The sequence below is a fragment of the Aythya fuligula genome, chromosome Z, assembly GCF_009819795.1.
Source record: "Aythya fuligula isolate bAytFul2 chromosome Z, bAytFul2.pri, whole genome shotgun sequence".
Classification (NCBI taxonomy): Eukaryota; Metazoa; Chordata; class Aves; order Anseriformes; family Anatidae; genus Aythya; species Aythya fuligula.
Window position 1 is genome coordinate 2,180,538 of NC_045593.1, and position 17,431 is coordinate 2,197,968.

The window sequence follows — 17,431 nt, forward strand, 5'->3', positions numbered from 1 at the left end:
TGTACCCTGTCAACTTGCAATTTGCAAGCCATTTATATTTCAGGATATTTAAATCATACAGTTAAAAACATTATTTTTAAGAACAGGGCTTTGGCATCCACAGTATGTTGAAATACCTAAACTGGTCGAGAACAATCCTAGTGAGCCTTTGAGAGAATACTGCAGTCATGGGTCAAATTGGTATGTTCTGAACGCGTGTATACATACAGCACTCTTTTCAGTTTACTAAGCCAATACCCACAAATAGGCAGCAATTTTGTAATTTAATTGCATGGCTGCTGGAAAATCTCTAGCTTCAGTAGAAAATGATTTCTTCCAAGGACTTGAATGATATCTTTGTACTACCAAAGTATATTTGGTTTGTACTCATTTGAACTTCCACTAAAATACTGTCTAAAAAAGATGTTTTGATTGATCAGTTACTCTGAATTTTTGAGGATGAAAATGTAGCAACTGTCTCATTTTGAGTGTTAAGACATACACCAGGACGTGCTTGTCATTACATGTCATAGTACTCTAGCACAGAAGTACCTAAAAAGAAAATATTATACAGTAGTTCAGTAACTTAAATTCAGGCTCCTTAACTTGCATCTTTTAGTTAATATTTCTGACACATACCATAAAAACTGGAGGCATTTTGTTGTTCAGAGACAGCCAGGTTTCTCGAGCAGTTAAGTATATTTTTGCTGCCTTATGATGCCTTAATTCATATGAAGCTCCTCACAGCACCTGTTATTCTAGGGGCTCTGATTTCTCTCCCAGAAGTTGCTGTCTGACCTTTAACTTACCAGCAGCTTTAGAACCTGAAACATCTCAGCAAGAGCCCCCTCCTAGTTTGTGTTTTGAGTAGGAGACACTGCCTGTTTGTCCTGTAAGGTGATACACAAGCTGTTTAAAGCTCTTTCATCTGCATAAGCATGAACAACTGAATGCCCCTGAGACTTCAGATACCTTGGAGAGGATTTGATGTGGTAAATGGCCCTTTCCCATGGGTCCACTTCTTGATCAATAGGAGCTCATGATGTAGGGGCACAGTTGTGAGGACTGCGTATTTTGGATACATTAAACATTTCTGATTGTTTTGATTGATAAGGCTCTTGGGACTGCATTTCTTAGAGGTGATTAACCCCGGTGTCATGCCAGGTTCCAGCTTAAGCAATTACATTGCTTTGTGTTCAAATTCCTCCTTTGGTCTCGTGGCACTTTATTGATCTGTCCTGAAAAGCAATGGGGTTTTAGTGGGCTTCCCAGCCAAAGGGAGGCTGCTCTGGTGTACGTGATGGCTTTAATTATCTGTCCATCCAAGCTTACCTCATTCTGCATCGTGTCACAAAATAGTCTTTGGTAGCTTGAGCCGCTCTGCAGCAGCCTAAGCTGTACTGATCCATCTTCTGCATCTGAGTGCCTGGTGTATGGGCACGGGGCTCCCTGGGCTGGGATTGATGCTGCAGGCTGTCTCATATGAAACTAACCTCAGAGACACCCTGGGGTCTCGGTCAACCAGCTGTCAGACCTCTTCAGGTGCCTAGATAACAGGGCTGCAATTTTTACACTAACTTAGAGCTATAGTCCTTGCATTAGGAATATATGTGGCCTATTGTCTCGGGGATGTTGATGTTATGTAAAGAGACCTTCACATTATCTAGACATTATCATCGAGTTTGGGACCTTTTTTTTTTTTACATACTAGTTGCAAACTATACTGCAGCTAAGTAAGGACCCAAGGTATTCTCCATACTCTCCGTAGAGTCATCCCCTTAAAGGTCGAGACGGCTGAGAATTGCAGTTTATGGAGCACTGCTGGGGGAGCACTGCCCAGAGATTTAGATAGTTTGCTGAATTTCTTCTCTTTTACCACTGTTATGACATAGGGAGGGAGGGGAGGAGAGGAACAGCAGTTGGAAAGATTGCTTTAGGGGAGAATAAAATCACTGAAGTTTATTGCCTGTATTTTGAGAAAAGAATGTGTATTTCTATGCGTCTTTTTTTCCAAATTTTTCTAAATTGCTCATGTTCTAGCTCAATCTGAAGCATTTTCAGTTATCTAAATAAAAGTGTCAGCAAGATTTCAATCAGTTACTGCTCCTGAAAGCCCATGTTTTTATTGTCTGTAAGTTGTTCCAGTTTGCTTGCATTTGTTGGTGCAAGAATGTCGTAAGGAACTTGTGGAGCAACGAATCTTAAAATTGAGATAAATTAAGTGTCTTAGGTCATGAAGCCTGAGTTGACAGAAGAAGGACTTTCTCCATCTCTCAGTTCTACCTCTGTCCCCCTGTGGAACTAAGAAAGGGATGATGCTGATGTTGCCTGCTCTGTTTGGGTTTGTGTCTAGTGAGGAGGAGGATTACCAAGTAGGCTATAATCTCTTCACAGGTGTCATTCAGACTTGTCAAATATGTTTTAAAAACACATTTCTCATTATTTTTTAATTTTGTAATTTATAAATGATTTTTCTTTTTGCATTTTATAATCCAAAAGTGAATTTGTACAATACCTAGGTCACAAAGGTTAAATCATATATAAAGTTCCTCCAGGTGTTGCTTATAGTCAAGTGTTCCCTTGCATGCCTTTCCGCCCATTTGTGAGTGCTAGATGGGATAGGCATATGTTAATTTCTGAGGGCTTGAACAGAAGTGGTGTTTCAGCTGTACTTAGTTTTTTTCACATTCATACAAACAAAATTTTTGACCTGAGCTGCTGATTTTTAATGGTGGTAAGAATATTCTGGGGGTCTCCTTTACAACGCTTCTTGTGGTCTTGTGAGTATCTGCTGGGGACTGCCATCAGGTCTCCAGCGTACAGCAAAGACATAGGTATTTTTGTTGTGAACTACAGTAAGGAACTGACCCAGTTGGCTTTTATAGTGTTCTTGCTGAGGTTTTCTGGAGTTTAAAAAAGAAAATAGTAAGACCTGGAGCACTTTCCTGGTCCATTGCGGAGGAAAGCCGTGATAAAATGTACTCAACATGATGCAATTCAGGAGCAGGAAGGAGAAGCCAGAGGGGAGAACGGGAGCTCTATTTTCATAGAAATAATTACCTAATTTGAAATACTACACTTCTGTCAAATTGTCCTTGTCTATGACTATCTCCAGTGTTGAAGAAATGGGAAAAATCTGCTCAGGTTTGTTCATGGCTTTCTTACGTTCAGTGAAAGCACATTTGCCAGAATTTTTAACCAACAAGAAAACTGGTAGTAAAATAATAGAGTGTTTTGCGTCTTTAAGTTCAAATAAAGACAAATTACTTCGGTAAACATATCAGTGATTTTTCTTTGTAATTTTATTACAACCTAATGTCATCTGTTATATCATGATACAAATATATGTAGCAGCATACCTAGAGGCATGATAACTTCCCTCAGAAAATAGCACATCAGACCTGTCATTGGAGCTACCATCTGCCCAAACTGTTGCTTTTCAAGAATTTCATAGGATTGTGCATGATTTCTGAGCACTTTGACAGTTGGTATGCTGCAGCTGGTAATGAGGGATTCTCCTTAACTATGTCGAGGGAGGGAGGGAGAGTTCTGAATTTTGGTGAGCTTATGTCAGGGATTCAGAATTCAGTCCCTAATTCAATTTAAAAAAAATAAAACCAACTGTAGGATCAGTTTTAGTTTCAAACAGTTTGATATGCATTGTCACTTGGGTCTTTGGTATGTATTTGGCTACATAGTTGTAATTAGGTTTCTAAATTTATTTCAGCATCATCTAATGCAACACAGGGACAAGAGCTTTTATGGCAGTGGGAGCCCGACCTCTTGTTTACTGGTGGTGGGCTTGAAGGCTTAGCAGTTAAATGAAAACTCCTTGGAGCACATTTCCAGAATCACTCAACACCCACGGCAGGGGTCAGAGCAACCCGCCACTGCCATCTGCTAGGAGTTCTTCTCTCTACCACTGTCCATGGGGGTTTTACCTACAGCCTTACGTCGCTTTAATGGAATAACATTAACAGAAAATAGGGTTGGTAAGGTGATTACTAGCCACATAGGCTATCTTTTTTTTTTTTTCTTTCTGAATTTTGGCTATAAAAATTAAGCCTGTTGTTCTATCCAGTTGAAGCTTAAGCTAGGAAAAAATCTAAAAATAATCCATCTAGCGCTGGTATCTCCATTTAATTCACGTGCAGGACTATTACTTAAACAGCACTTAAATGGTGGAGGAATTTTGTCAGTGGTAGAAACATTGTAGTGTGGTATAACTGTAGTCCCTTAAGTATCTGAAGAGCCATCCTTTAAACTCCTGTCCAAAATCTGTTGTTTCTTTGTTAGTTGAGGCATAGAAATTAATGCATGTTTGTGATATGAATGCGGTGAGCTATGTATGGAAGTCTGCAGTAGCAAAGCCTGGTGGTACAGTGAGAGTTCCCAGTCAGAGCTGACTTTTTCTGGCTCCTTACCAATCTAGTTAAATTTACCTGCTGTGCAGAGCTAGTGTTACATGGAGGCTTGGAATTCTGCAAATGTCAACGAGGTTTTCTCTCGTACTAATAATGAGAATTAAACTTAGCATTTGTGTGATGAGATTTCTGAATTTCGTTTTTCTTTTCCTTCTCAGTTTGTGCTCTATAATGGGCTAAACGAAGTCCAATATTTAGATTCTTCTTTGATTTATCCTTGATTTATATGGTAAATAGAAAGCAGCTGTCTATTTAAGCATCTAATTCTTGAAACTCTTAGGCCCCTCAAGCGTCATCTGGAAATAATGTAGCTTGTAAAACAAAGCTAAGAAGAAAAAGCAATGTTTGTTTTATGTGGGATGAATGACTTCAGTTGGGGTCCTTCTAATTCGGCCATTATGAGGGTTATTAAAAAGCAGTATTACAAAAGTGGTTTCAACAAAAAGAATTTTTTTGTAACTTGTATCTTGTTATTACAGTTGATTATATTCAAAGCTGCAAGTACTTCATAAATAGTCATTCATTTAGTTTCTCAGAGTCCTGAACTAATCACCCTCCTATGCATGGGTAGATGTTAAAAGGTTCCCCTATTTCCTTTACTCCCTAGAAAGAAATTTTATTGTAAAAGTAAAGTATCCGTATTTATCTTAGAAATTTGGGGTTACTAAAGAGTAGTTAAAATATGGTCTATGAACTGCAGTACTGTCTCTCTTTTAAATATAGTGAAACAAATCTAGAACTTATACATTTTCTGTATTTAGTTAAATTACAGTGGATGAAAGATGATAGTACCATTAATCCAAAAGGATGAAGTAAGCTTTATTTTCAGTATATGCAGTGTAGTAGTGGCCATGCTAAACGACTAGAGCAAAATTAATGCTGTAGAAATACACAATGTTAACACCAGTAGACTAAAATCTTTTATCTGTGATATTTGTCTACTGTTATGTTGTCATATAAATCCTGTTCTGCCACTTCCAGGGTACTAACCAAGCTTATTATTCCATGTAAGGGTTTGGTATTTCAGTTAAGGCTGTGATGTCTTGTGATGCAGATGTATTTTGATAAAGGATAAGATGCAAATAAGTTTACAATTTTAGCCTATCCACCATGTAGGACATACTATCAGTGTGAACAATATTTGAACAGTAAATACGAGCTGTGGTGTTTTGATGTTCCCACAGTATGTTTTCTACTTACATGGATATGCTGCAGCTCTATCTAATTTTTTTTAATTATCTAAAGAAGTGGTTTAATGCAGAACCCTGCCACCAGGCATAAGTGTTTTCCAATAAATGTGTTCTATTGTGAAGAAATAGGAACTCTTCCCTGGGATCATCTGATGACTTCAGTAATGATGCAAAAATAAAATTAAACCCACTTCCAAATAAACTGGTCAGCCATAATAGAGTTAGTATGATGCAATTAACATTGTTTAGCTGGTAGTCTGTAAAACTACGGCTTATCAGTAAGTTCTGCGTACATACAAAATGTGCATGAATTGTTTAGCTGTAGAATTGAATATACCATTGGCAGAATAGGAGTTCTTTTACCAAATTAATTTAAGACTCCTTACTGAGATATGTCCATATATGACAAATACTAAAAAAGAAAAGCTAGGGTCATTTCTTTTCCTGTACTGTGTTTTAAAAACTCAGAAGCCACCTACTTTTCACAAAAAGCACACTGCATAGGTCTCTTAAATGCTATTTTTGTCAGTATTTTCCTCCATTATATACCACTAAGTAACTTGGTAAGATTTTTTGATTGCATTAGCCATTCAGTAGTTAATAGTCTGAACAACTTCAGTGTTGTATGAATTTTTAGATACTTTTGCTGGGTATTTTAATAACCTTCAAATACAATTACACAAGAAAATCTTCTTAGGCTATTGTTTACTGAGGTGGTATATGGTAAACCAGTATCATATTGTAATGTTTCTATACAGCATGTGAATTCTGACGATTTAAGCTGTATTTAGTATGCAGATCATTTTGTTTTGTACTAAGTTACCTTCTTTTTGATCTGAATTGATGGCTTATGAGCCAAAGTGACATTTTCAATATCAGGTTATTCTTGGGTACGCCTGTCTCCGCTCCATTATTGAGCCAGAGGGCTATAAATACATTTTCTAAATATTAGTCATACCCTCCTTCAGATGAAGTATATCTTAGTTTAGAGAATATTTCTCTTACCTAATACCCCTATTTTTACATCATCAAAAAATAGTCTTTTCAGAATAGACCGAAATAACCAACCTAACCCAAATCTAAACCAAGCTCTTGTATTTAGTAATAGCAAATTTCTACACTTCTGTCTGAATTCTTAGTTCTTCCCTTGAAATGAATTGGAAACTTTCCTGAGAAAAGGCTGCATAAATTATCCTTAAACAGAGAGAACAAACTATCTTAAAGTCCTGTGCTAAAAATATTAGTGAAGTTCAGTCAGTTTAAATTTCCGAGTACTAGTACAAAGGACTAGTGTTTTTTTGCTGTTCGTCTTTGCATTATCGTGTCTAATAATATGCTTGTGGTTGAAGGACTTTTGGACAAATACATTGTTATTTGCAGATTCAAAGAGATGTTTTTCATTCATCATTCAGGAGTCTCACTGGTATCATACAAAGGTCTCATTGGTATTTGGTATTTGTGTTGCATACACAGACTGCGTTCAGTGTTTTTTCACTTATTTTCCTGGGTGTTGAGAATTTCTGAGGATAAATATTATTATCTGTATTGATTTTAGAATATTCAGTGTTTCAGCAGCATCTTGTGATCATCTGATTAAAAATCATTCATTCTTCAGATCTGTGAGACAAGAGAACAGAATTTGGCAAGTAGAAAGAACGGCCAGCATTAGGAATACACGCAGCTGCTGAGTCTTCTAAAAGCCAGTTGTTTTAGTCATTACACACATTTGAAGAAGGCCAAACATCAAGACCTTTTCTCTTATTTACCTTCTCTACTAGTTATATAGTTCTGGGGCATTGTCATTATTTTGCAGTAAAGGGGTATAACTGATAACATTAGTTTGCATGCTTGTACTCAGAAGACATTTTTCGATAAGACCACTTATGTAAGTGTTCATAAAGTAGAGGGTGATTGTAGCTAAAGAAGTTGCTACAATTTGTTTTAGTAAAGGATGAGCTCTGTCTCAGAGCCCATTCACACCTCCCCAGATTAACGAGTAGAATTTTGTGCACTGATTTTCTACTGTGCAGTTATTTGTGTTTTGTTTGGGAGACCTAGAATCCTGATGTATGCAGTGATTTTAGAAGAGTCTGGAGTGTGACACAGCATAAGCTGTAGGTACAATATATCACCATTAAGAGAGAGACTTCACAAGTCCTTCTGTAAATGCTGTTTATTACTACCTTGTAAGACAACATTTGCTCAGTTCAGACTGATGAAGAATTTTGAAGTGCTTGGATGAAAAAAGTAACAGTACTGATCTTCAGAAGCATCTTTATTTGTTATTATGGTCTTCAGATGGTTTTCTGCCAAAAAGTAAATCAAAACATGTTTGGAATAGGCCCGTGGATGGCCTCAGCAATTCCAGGAAAGCCTAACTGCAGCCACCAGTAGTGTGTGCATCTCCCAGTCCTTCACATGCGTGGGTTTTTTCAGAGGTTTTCAGGAGAAGTTGATGGTTCAATGTGGTTGTGCTTTGTCAAACATCCATAGACAAACAGGAAAAACAAAAACAAACAAACAAACAAAACAAACAAACAACAACAACAACAAAAAAAAAACAGTGCAAGAGCTCTGCAAAAGAGCACAGCATTTTTGGAAAGAGTACAATTTATTTTTGTAACTTCTATGTATTTCAACAATGTTGTAAAACAAACTTTTAGTGTTCCTCAAGCAAGGTTTTGATTGAAAAATGTAATGCTTAAAAACCAGAAGTATGTTTCCATATGTTATAAACATCTCAGTAATTCTTTTTTTAAACATGCAGCCTTATAAAGTGAAGGAAATGGACACAGAAGGAAATCTGTTCAAACCCTTTCAGACTGTTTGGTACTAAATACTTAACTGGAATCTTTTTACGTTAGTTTTTTTCTGTGTGAGATATTGCTGAAACATTAGAACTTTTTGATGTTTCATCTCCTATTTCCATCCATTTTTCTTCATATTTTATGGGGAGACATAGGCTAACTATTGAGTTTTTTGAGTATTTTAATTGGATGTTGTTGTTTTAAAGTTAATAAAACTGACTTAAAAACAAAAAAACAGAACAAAACAAAAAACAACAACAACAACAACAAAAAACAACCAAACAAAAAAACAGACTTCCTCAGATTTCTTCACTGCAGATATCTGTGTTCTGGAATTTGAAATATTGCCAGAGGAGGAAAATGTGAGAACTGAAATTAAGTCAAAAATCAGTTATTTGAAAAAGACAGTAAGCGGTAGATAGTGCAATTCAGACTGTGGATAAAACCACATGTGAAACAGTTTATCTGACAAATTTCTACTTAAGTCTGCCTGAATTGAAGCATATGGAATTTAAAATGGGACCTTTTTGACAGATGTAGAGCCTGTACAAGTTACAGAACCACAGTCCGGTCAAGTTAAAATTTATCTTCTTGGAGATGCAGTGTCCCCCTGGACAGCCTACTGCAATATTACCTTTAATGTCATGCAAGTTATCTGCTGTTAATTGGCAGTGTGGGTGGCCAAGGGACCAAATGATGGGCTGAAGGAAAGTGGAATTCTTTAGAAGGAATGAGTTGATAAGACTGAAAGACAGTCTTAGTATGAAGTGAGGAAAAAAAATGGTTTGGAGAAGGAAAATCACTGAAAGAGGCAAAAATTCAAAACCAAAAATACCCTGCCAGGGTTGGTTCCTCTCCTGCTGCTCATAAAGAACATCACATGTAGCAAAACAAGCTGCTTACTGAAAACTAATTTACTCATTATCCCACCGAAAAAGCAATATTTAAAAAATGTAGAACAGAGAAATTTAGTTTTGTTTCCTCCTATTGGAAGTGGAGGATTCTTGTCCTCTGTGAACCAGCTTTTTGAAAAACCTGTAAAAACAGATGTCAGTAAGATACAGCCACAGAAATCTAGAACAATCTCTCTTTTTTTTTTTTTGGGGGGGGGGGGGGGGGGGGGGCGGAGGGGGGGGGCCGGATTATGAAGTCACCCTGATGCTTTTCACAGAAATAATTGGAATGATGTTTCTCTTCCATGTAATCAGTGCTTCACATGAAGTTTCTCGTTTCTTCATGGTTTAGGAACGAAGAGAGAGAGGAGCATTTTGCACATTTCATATATAAAATTAATTTTATGAACATGATTTTTTCCACAGAATTGATTAATTACAGGAAGAATTACCCAGATATTGGACAAGACGTAATAATGCTTAACATGCTATGAATTCGATAAAAACATAGCACTTAAAGGACTCTGTGTAATAATAGTTACACAAATTTGTAATTAAATTGTATGCTAACACACATGTATCCATTGGGATAAGGGAAGTCCTATGTTTTCAGTCTTTATCATGATATCCGCCTTCGGAGGATTGAACCCTGCAACTTTAATTTTAAAGCAACAACAGGTGGTATTTTCTTGGGATTTTTTTTGTACGTGCACTTAATCTATGTAAAAACTAACAAACTCTTTTAAAGGGCAAATACATTTTTAAAAGAAAAAATAAGTCATTCTACATCAGTTTTCTGCCAGTGAAATAACAAACATAAAACCATTTCAGGGAAGTATCTTTTAAAACATTCATAAAGAGGAAAGGCTCTAATAGATTACCTTTATTTAGGCCTGCTATATCCTTATCCCGTATTCAGCTGGGAAATGTATATGATTGCCTGCACTACTTTGAAACAAAGTTGAGAGGAGTAAGATTTTTTTATTGCCATTCAGATATGTTACTGGAATGTGGTGAAGGTTTTCCAGAATTGCTCTTGTACATACTTAGGCTTGAGCCAAAGCTGAGTGATCTGTGGACTGCCACTGAAGTATATGGCATCTTCAGAGACACTATGTTCTGCTGCATTTTTCTTGATACAAAGCTGGTACAGCATGTACGGAGTCTGCTCCACTGGAGCATTTGTGTGCATGCTAACCCAAACACTTGACCTTAGAGAAACAGTTTATGGATAACAAAAAGCAACCTTCATATTCTTTAGAAGATGGATTGTAGCATTTCAGGTTAGAGTTAAGGTTTTCTTTGCAACAGAAATAAAAGTTCCAACTACATATATTCTCTCCAAATAAACTGAAAAGGGAATGTCTGTTGCAGTTCCTAAAGGCAAGTTTTTACATTACTTACTATCAACTTATTCACAGCACTTGCAAACAAATTAGGTGCTTATGCAATGCAGAGAAAAACAAAAATCGGTGTCTGAACAAATAATAGCAGATTTTCCCATTACTACATGAATCTTTAGGATTTTGATATATCAGGACCATGGAATCATGTCAACGTTCCCTGGGGAAAAAAACTTTATTGAATTTTTCAGAAACATGAAATTATTTTTTTTCACAAAAGATTCACTATCACACTGTGCAGTGGACTCTATCTGATCGTTAGAGTTCATTAGAAAACTTTGCCTAAATTGTACGTGAACAATCGCAATAGCTTATAGAACTGTGGTGCAGAACAATCGACTGACTCCAGGACAGATGTACAACATAAACAAGTGCTTCTCTGTCTTTCAAACACAGTTACCTTACCTATGTGTGTCACTGCTGTGTATAATGAACCAGGCTGCACAAAATTAAATTTCATCCCAGAATAGAGGAGTCTTCATAAATATTTCAGGAAATTTTATTTAGTTGGATAATGCATTTTTTCCATATTTCTATCAAGAGTGTTTTGCCTCAACATTTGAAAAAATGTCATCTGTTGATTATGTTTCATTTTTTTAATGGGTAGCTGTGTACACAGACTCCTAGAGTTATTTTCTGTGGGTTTTGGCTTTTCTGAATCTCAGTTAAAGGTTCATTTTTCAGCATTCAGGCTATGGCTGGTGTATGCTTCCAGACCATTAGACAGGAAGCTGAGCACTGCTCATCAACTTCTGTGTTTATCAGAATTGATGCAGGACCCTTACCCAGCGTCCAGGGGAATAACTTCAAAATAAATTGGCATATAGTAAAAACATGTATCTAAAAGTTACTCCATGTGTTTGTTTTGTCTACTATCAGCTCTCTAAATGCTATGTCTCATCTCCTTCCAATTTGCATTTTATTTAATCTCTGAGAGCAGTTCTTGTAATTTGCATATAGAGGATTTTTAGATCCATCTTATGCTTTATAGAATAAATTGTACTGTTAAAAGCCATGGCCAGTTCTGAAGGGATGGCAAGGGAAGAGGAAAACATAAAAACGTTTTGTTATAACTTAGGAAAGAGCTTACCTATAGATTCTTTAGATTGCCAACCACTTCAAAGACCAATAATGCAGCTTGTCCTTTTAATAGGATAGATTTCTTACATCTTTATCTATCCTCCTGAATTTTCAAAGTATTTAATAACACTGAAAGATTTAGGATGAGCATAGTATGCACGTAAAGTAGTCTCATAAACAGTTGTATATCTGAATTGCTTTTCTAACCATGCTATTATACCCTAATATATCAGAAGAAATAAAAGCACTCCTCATGGTTTTCTTCAGCTCTGTGGTAAAATGGTGGCTATAAAGCAGCATATTCCTATTTACAACAGTTTGGGCATCTTGCCCTGTAATCCCTTGTCAAGCATCTGTTATTTAGGACCTAAAATTTGCATTGTGCACTTTTTAACTTTTAAGGAGTTACAATGTAAAAAGAGTACTGCATCACCATCATCATAAGTTTTGTGTGCATGTTTTCACCTGCTGCATGAACAGCAGCTAGCTCAATCAACTATATTTTTATTTTTGAATGTGGCTAATATTTTCAGGAGGCTGTTTACATTTTTTATTTGTTTATTTATGGTGATTGCCTGTTCGTATCTTGTTCAACTCAATTTACCTTTGCAGCGAGGCTTCTTGTTTGAGCACACCAGTAGTCTCACACTGAGAAGCCAGGAGAGGAGTACGTGTGGCCTTGGCAGAACACTGCTTTGCTTGCTTGCATGATGATCCCCATACTGTAATGACGTGAAATGTCTGCTCTGCAAACTACTTCTGACTTTCTTATGCCTCCTACAGAAATTTCAATAGCAATTTTACCCTAAAGGCAAAAATGCAGAGTTCTCTGGCTGCTGACTGCGTTGTGAGTAGCACTGACTCTTTTCCCACTGGCATTACGTGCACTGTAGGAAGTGTAAGATCTTTCCCAGCTCCTGCACATTACATTCAGACAGCTGAAACGTGTGCTGCATTTGGGATCACTGATCACCTGGTTCCTGTCCATGCATTTAAATGTTCCTCACAAGTAACTTGACATTTGGTTGTTTTAAAAGTATTTTTAGTGAATGCTATTAGGCAAAGTGATAAGCAGTTTTCCACTTAGATTGTTATGGAAATGATGGAAACGTGATGCGGTCCATGTTCATTTTTGAGGACTTGGATTCCACAGTCTCGGTCAGGATGTTTCTTCTCTTAAATAGAGTCAAAAATGCTCAGAGGTGCTTTCAATGGAAAGCAACTGTCATACATACAAAGTAATGATGGTTTTTGAATGTCACAGCAAAGATGCTGAACCACAGTAGGTAATCACTGGGGAACCAGTGCAGAATTTCTAAATTCAGCTTCTGTATAGTTGACAGCTTAAGTGAGGGGTTGATATTTATTCAGTTTTTATACTTTCTCAATTAAAATTACTTACACATCAAAGATAGGTTTATAGCAGTGAGTGATTTTTTTGAATGACAGAAGTTTTTTCATTAGAAACATGCTCTTAGATGTGTATGTGTTTTGCAATGAATGCCATAGTTGTTACTGCCAAATGTAACAACAAGGGTGAAAGAAAATAGTTGATAATATAGCCAGAGATGATGTATAAGAGACTGCAAGGAAATAGCTGATCATTTACATTCCTGTAACAGTGGTGTTCTGTACAGAGGAAAGTTTGGGAGGTGTGAAGGAAAAGTGTGAAGAAAACTGTTTGGATTAGGTTGCACATTGATCTATCTGCTGTCTTTTTTTGCAAGATGTAATATTTTTCCATGTTATTCTTCTTTGTGGTAGAAATAAGGGCTTCTATACTTAGCTGAATATCACATAAGGTAAGAATGCAAAAAATGTTAAGAGTGTTCCTTTTTGGAGGATCACTTGCCTCAGAGACGTTTGTCTGAAGTCATCTTTAAGAAGCAAGCTTTTAGGTCTAGAGATTTCATTAAGTAGCACTCACATATTAAATGCCAAAATGTGGAACTTTATGTGAGTATTATATAAGACTTGCCATGCAATTTAAAAAATGAATTAGGAAGTGTCGGGGTTTCAGTTCACGTAGCAGTAATTATTGCATAACACCTCCTAACAGTTTTGCTGGTGACATTTTATAGCTAAGCTGTATTTGGAGTGCCGGAATCAGAAACTTTATTAACTTGAGTAACATTTTTAAAGTCCATGAACTCTACTCAAGATAGACAGGTTCTGTTAATTAAAACCTGTATCATAATGATCTACCTGCCTTTGTATGGTGGAGGTAGGGTTTCACGTGGAACTCGTCCTTTCCTGTTCTACCAGTCAAACTGAACAAAATCTTCACATACCTCTAGGGAATACTGCTAAATTCAAGGAGAAACAGAATTTGTAAGGAGTATGTTTCCTTTCAATAGCGAGAAAACTTCATTATTATTTCAAGCATGATTGAGAACAATACAGATTCACAGTTTTAATGTTAATTTTTTTAGCAAGAACATTGTCATTAACATCTTTCCAGAAAACAGTTGCCTTCCATGTTTGGTGGGACATAGTAAAAAGACTGGGTTTAGTTCTACTAAATGCTGTTTGTGTTTTGTTGTCACAGTTGCACGTGGTTTGGGATGACTGTGTTCTTGCATGGGCAGTGTCCGGGGCCCTGTCAGAGCCCCTGGACTGTCAGCCTTTTTGGGTGCTGCAGTGGATCCCCTCGTGCTGGAGCTTCACTGTGCTAGTGAAACCTTGAGTAAATGCCTTTCTTAGTCTTTTACTTTTTACATTGGAAATTACTGGGGAAGGAGACTTGTGCGTGTGGAATTGAGCACTTGAATTAAATGGGAGGTTCCCAAAAATTGAGTTTGGAATACAAAGCTGGGATACTGGGCTGAGATGAAATGCCAAAGCTGGGGGGACTGCCCATTGTCCCATCCTCTGGAATAAAACACCTGCAGCTGTGATCCTGAATCCCAGTCTAACAAAAATGCCAAAGCCTGACTCTCTCCCACACTTGTGTGCCTCATCATCCCTTTGGGTCTAAATGGCTGCTTGTTCTTTCCTTTTAAAGTGGAGAGGCCCCCAGTTACAGACCGGCTTAGTAGTCATAGCATTCCCCTAGGAAGTGAGAGACCTGTGGATCACATCTCCCTAATAACCAGACTGTGGGTTTGGCACGTGGTGTCACCAGCTGTCCCTCCTCATGAAGCTTTGCCGTGCTGCCAAAAGAGATGCTCTCAGTAAAGGCAGGGAATGTACTTCACTGTTCGTTCAGTGAAGCAGTTAGCTGGCAAACAGTTTCAGCAGAGTAATTTCCCATGCCACTAGTAGTTTTGCACAATGACATGCAGTACAAGAATTAAAACAAATGGACTTTCCAATTGTAAAATCCTCAGTGAGCAGGGAGCACATGCACAGTGCGGTCAGCATGTGAAGCATCACCAAGAACCACTGAAACACTAAGGGATTTTAGGCCAGTGTCTAGCAGAAATTTCTGATTGATATGGGAACCTAATTTCATAGGAGGATAGGGATAAATCGAAATACTTCATCATAACATGGTTTTGGACTGGAATTTGAAAGATAGCAAGTCCCTGGATGGAAGAAGAGGTGAAGGTGATGAGTCATGGCATAGCTATATGCTGCCCAGGTAATAAGCACAGTACCATGAAGTTGCATGGGAAGTACCAACAAAATAATTGCATCTTTGCTCAGATTTATGCATGTTTTCAGAAACACATTTATATGTTCTTGGTTCACGGGTATTGAAGTCATACTGTGTAGCAAACAAATTTTCAAAGCATTGATGTGGCTGGACTTTTTTACCTTGGCAGGTGTCCTTCTCCCTGTTTTCCCTTGGAGCAGGCTGCTCACTGGCTGTTGTAGCTGGCACGGGATGCACCACCACAGCTTTTCTTCCAGCCCAACCTTGTTGCAGGCTGTCCTGGTGTTTTGCATTGATATGGGGTGAAAGCATGTATTTGGGAAACACTGCATTACCAGGTTACACAGGGGCTGGCTTGAAAAAATGGTGAGAGTGCTGCAAATCTGCTCTTCTGTCAATTATTCAGGAAAGCCATGATAGTGAGTGTCAGGATGGTAAGCTTATTTAGTGCAGTGTCTGGCAACAAACTTTGCTCGCAGTGTGACAGCCCTACTTCCAGTTTTAAGCAGTATCAGAGTTGACTGGGTTAGTTTTTGAGGTTCTATTCCATATAAGCCCTGCAACTTTTTCACTTAATATCTACTCTCCCAGAAGTTAATACTATGGCCAAAAGTTATCTGGGTTTCACATACAACAGGCAGGGTATTGTGCTGTATATCTGCCGGTAAAATAGATAGACAAAGATAAGATTTCTGTCACTTAACGGTTGGCTTTGAATTCGTTTGTACAATGAATGTAAAACCAGCTTTCTTATGCACTTCCTTCTCTCCACGCTTCCACTCCTTTGGCAAAGCAAGTTTATTTTGTTGAAGGTTTTATTTTCTGCTGAAAATGCAGGAAATTCAGACAGCTCTCTTGGAAGCTCCCCAAAGCTAATACAAACAAGATACATATGCTTCTCTTAAAGTAACTAAAAATAAAGTAAATTATTTGAAACTATTTAGCTGTAGAAATTCCCCTGTAAAGAGGAAAGGGAAGTTTATATCATTATAATTGTGGATGCTGTTAAATTATGTTATCAAGGTGAAATTCCCTGTAGTGCCAACTTGTCTGTTCCACACAAAAGAGTATATCACACTGGAGTTCATAATAGCTGCATTACAAGCAGGTGTGGAAGAGCTAACTACTGAATATCCAGAAACATCAATGCTTGAAGTACTCCTTAGCATCTATAAGGCTAGCTGGAAATAATCTGATGAAAAATGAACTGAAGCTGTCCATTTATCTGGATTTTTCTATGGACACAACTGATGGATCAGGAACAGCTTACCGAATTTTTCCTTCTTGATTGTCCCTGGTGAGAGAAAAAAAAAAAAAAAAAAAAAAAAGGCAAAATGTTTGTCTGAGGTTAATTTGGTTAATTTGGTGTTCTTTGTCTTTTGACAGGTGTTCCGTATACAGTCTGTCTATACTTGTTTTTCCATTGTAGACAAAATTGGCTTTAAAGTCATATTCACATCACGAAGTTAGTATCTGATTACAATTACAAGCTTTTATGTTTTCTAATTAATTTATTTTTTTTTTGAGGGGGGGCAATTTCTTTGAAAATACTCCGTGTTAAGAATTAACATTGAGGTATCACAGTAAGAGGCTCAGAAGTGAAGAAAGGCCATTCTTTATAAGGTTGCCTGAGCAACCTTCATTCTCACCTTTTCACTCCATATTCTCTCACCGATATGGTAGCATTCAACCCCACAACTCAGGGTGGGTGGTCCCCACCGACTAAATGCAGCAACACGAATGTGACACAGCCATGCCTGGTAAGCAGAGCATCGTCCTGTAGCTTGCTGAGCATTCCTCTGACTTCCTCCCCATTGCTGGGCTGAGGGACAGGGATCGGGCTCACACAGAGGCAAAGGGAGCAGACGACCTTGAGGGGGCAGTCAGAGCTAGCTGGGAGCGTTTAAAGTCAGAGTGAGTTCCACTGCTTCAGATTCTGGAGTTGCTGGGAAGGAGACTATTGAAGCGTCATGACTGTCATTACCAAGCTAAAGCTCCTTTAAGTAGCTTCTTTGCAGCTTCTGCATACTGTGTGCGCTGATCGCTCAGCCAGCGAG

At 37.7% G+C, this 17,431-nt stretch overlaps 1 protein-coding gene across 1 annotated transcript in view; it reads left to right on the forward strand.

Moving 5' to 3' along the window:
* The window catches only part of DYM (dymeclin), a 156,848-nt gene that overhangs the window by 92,296 nt on the left and 47,121 nt on the right, over positions 1–17,431 (forward strand).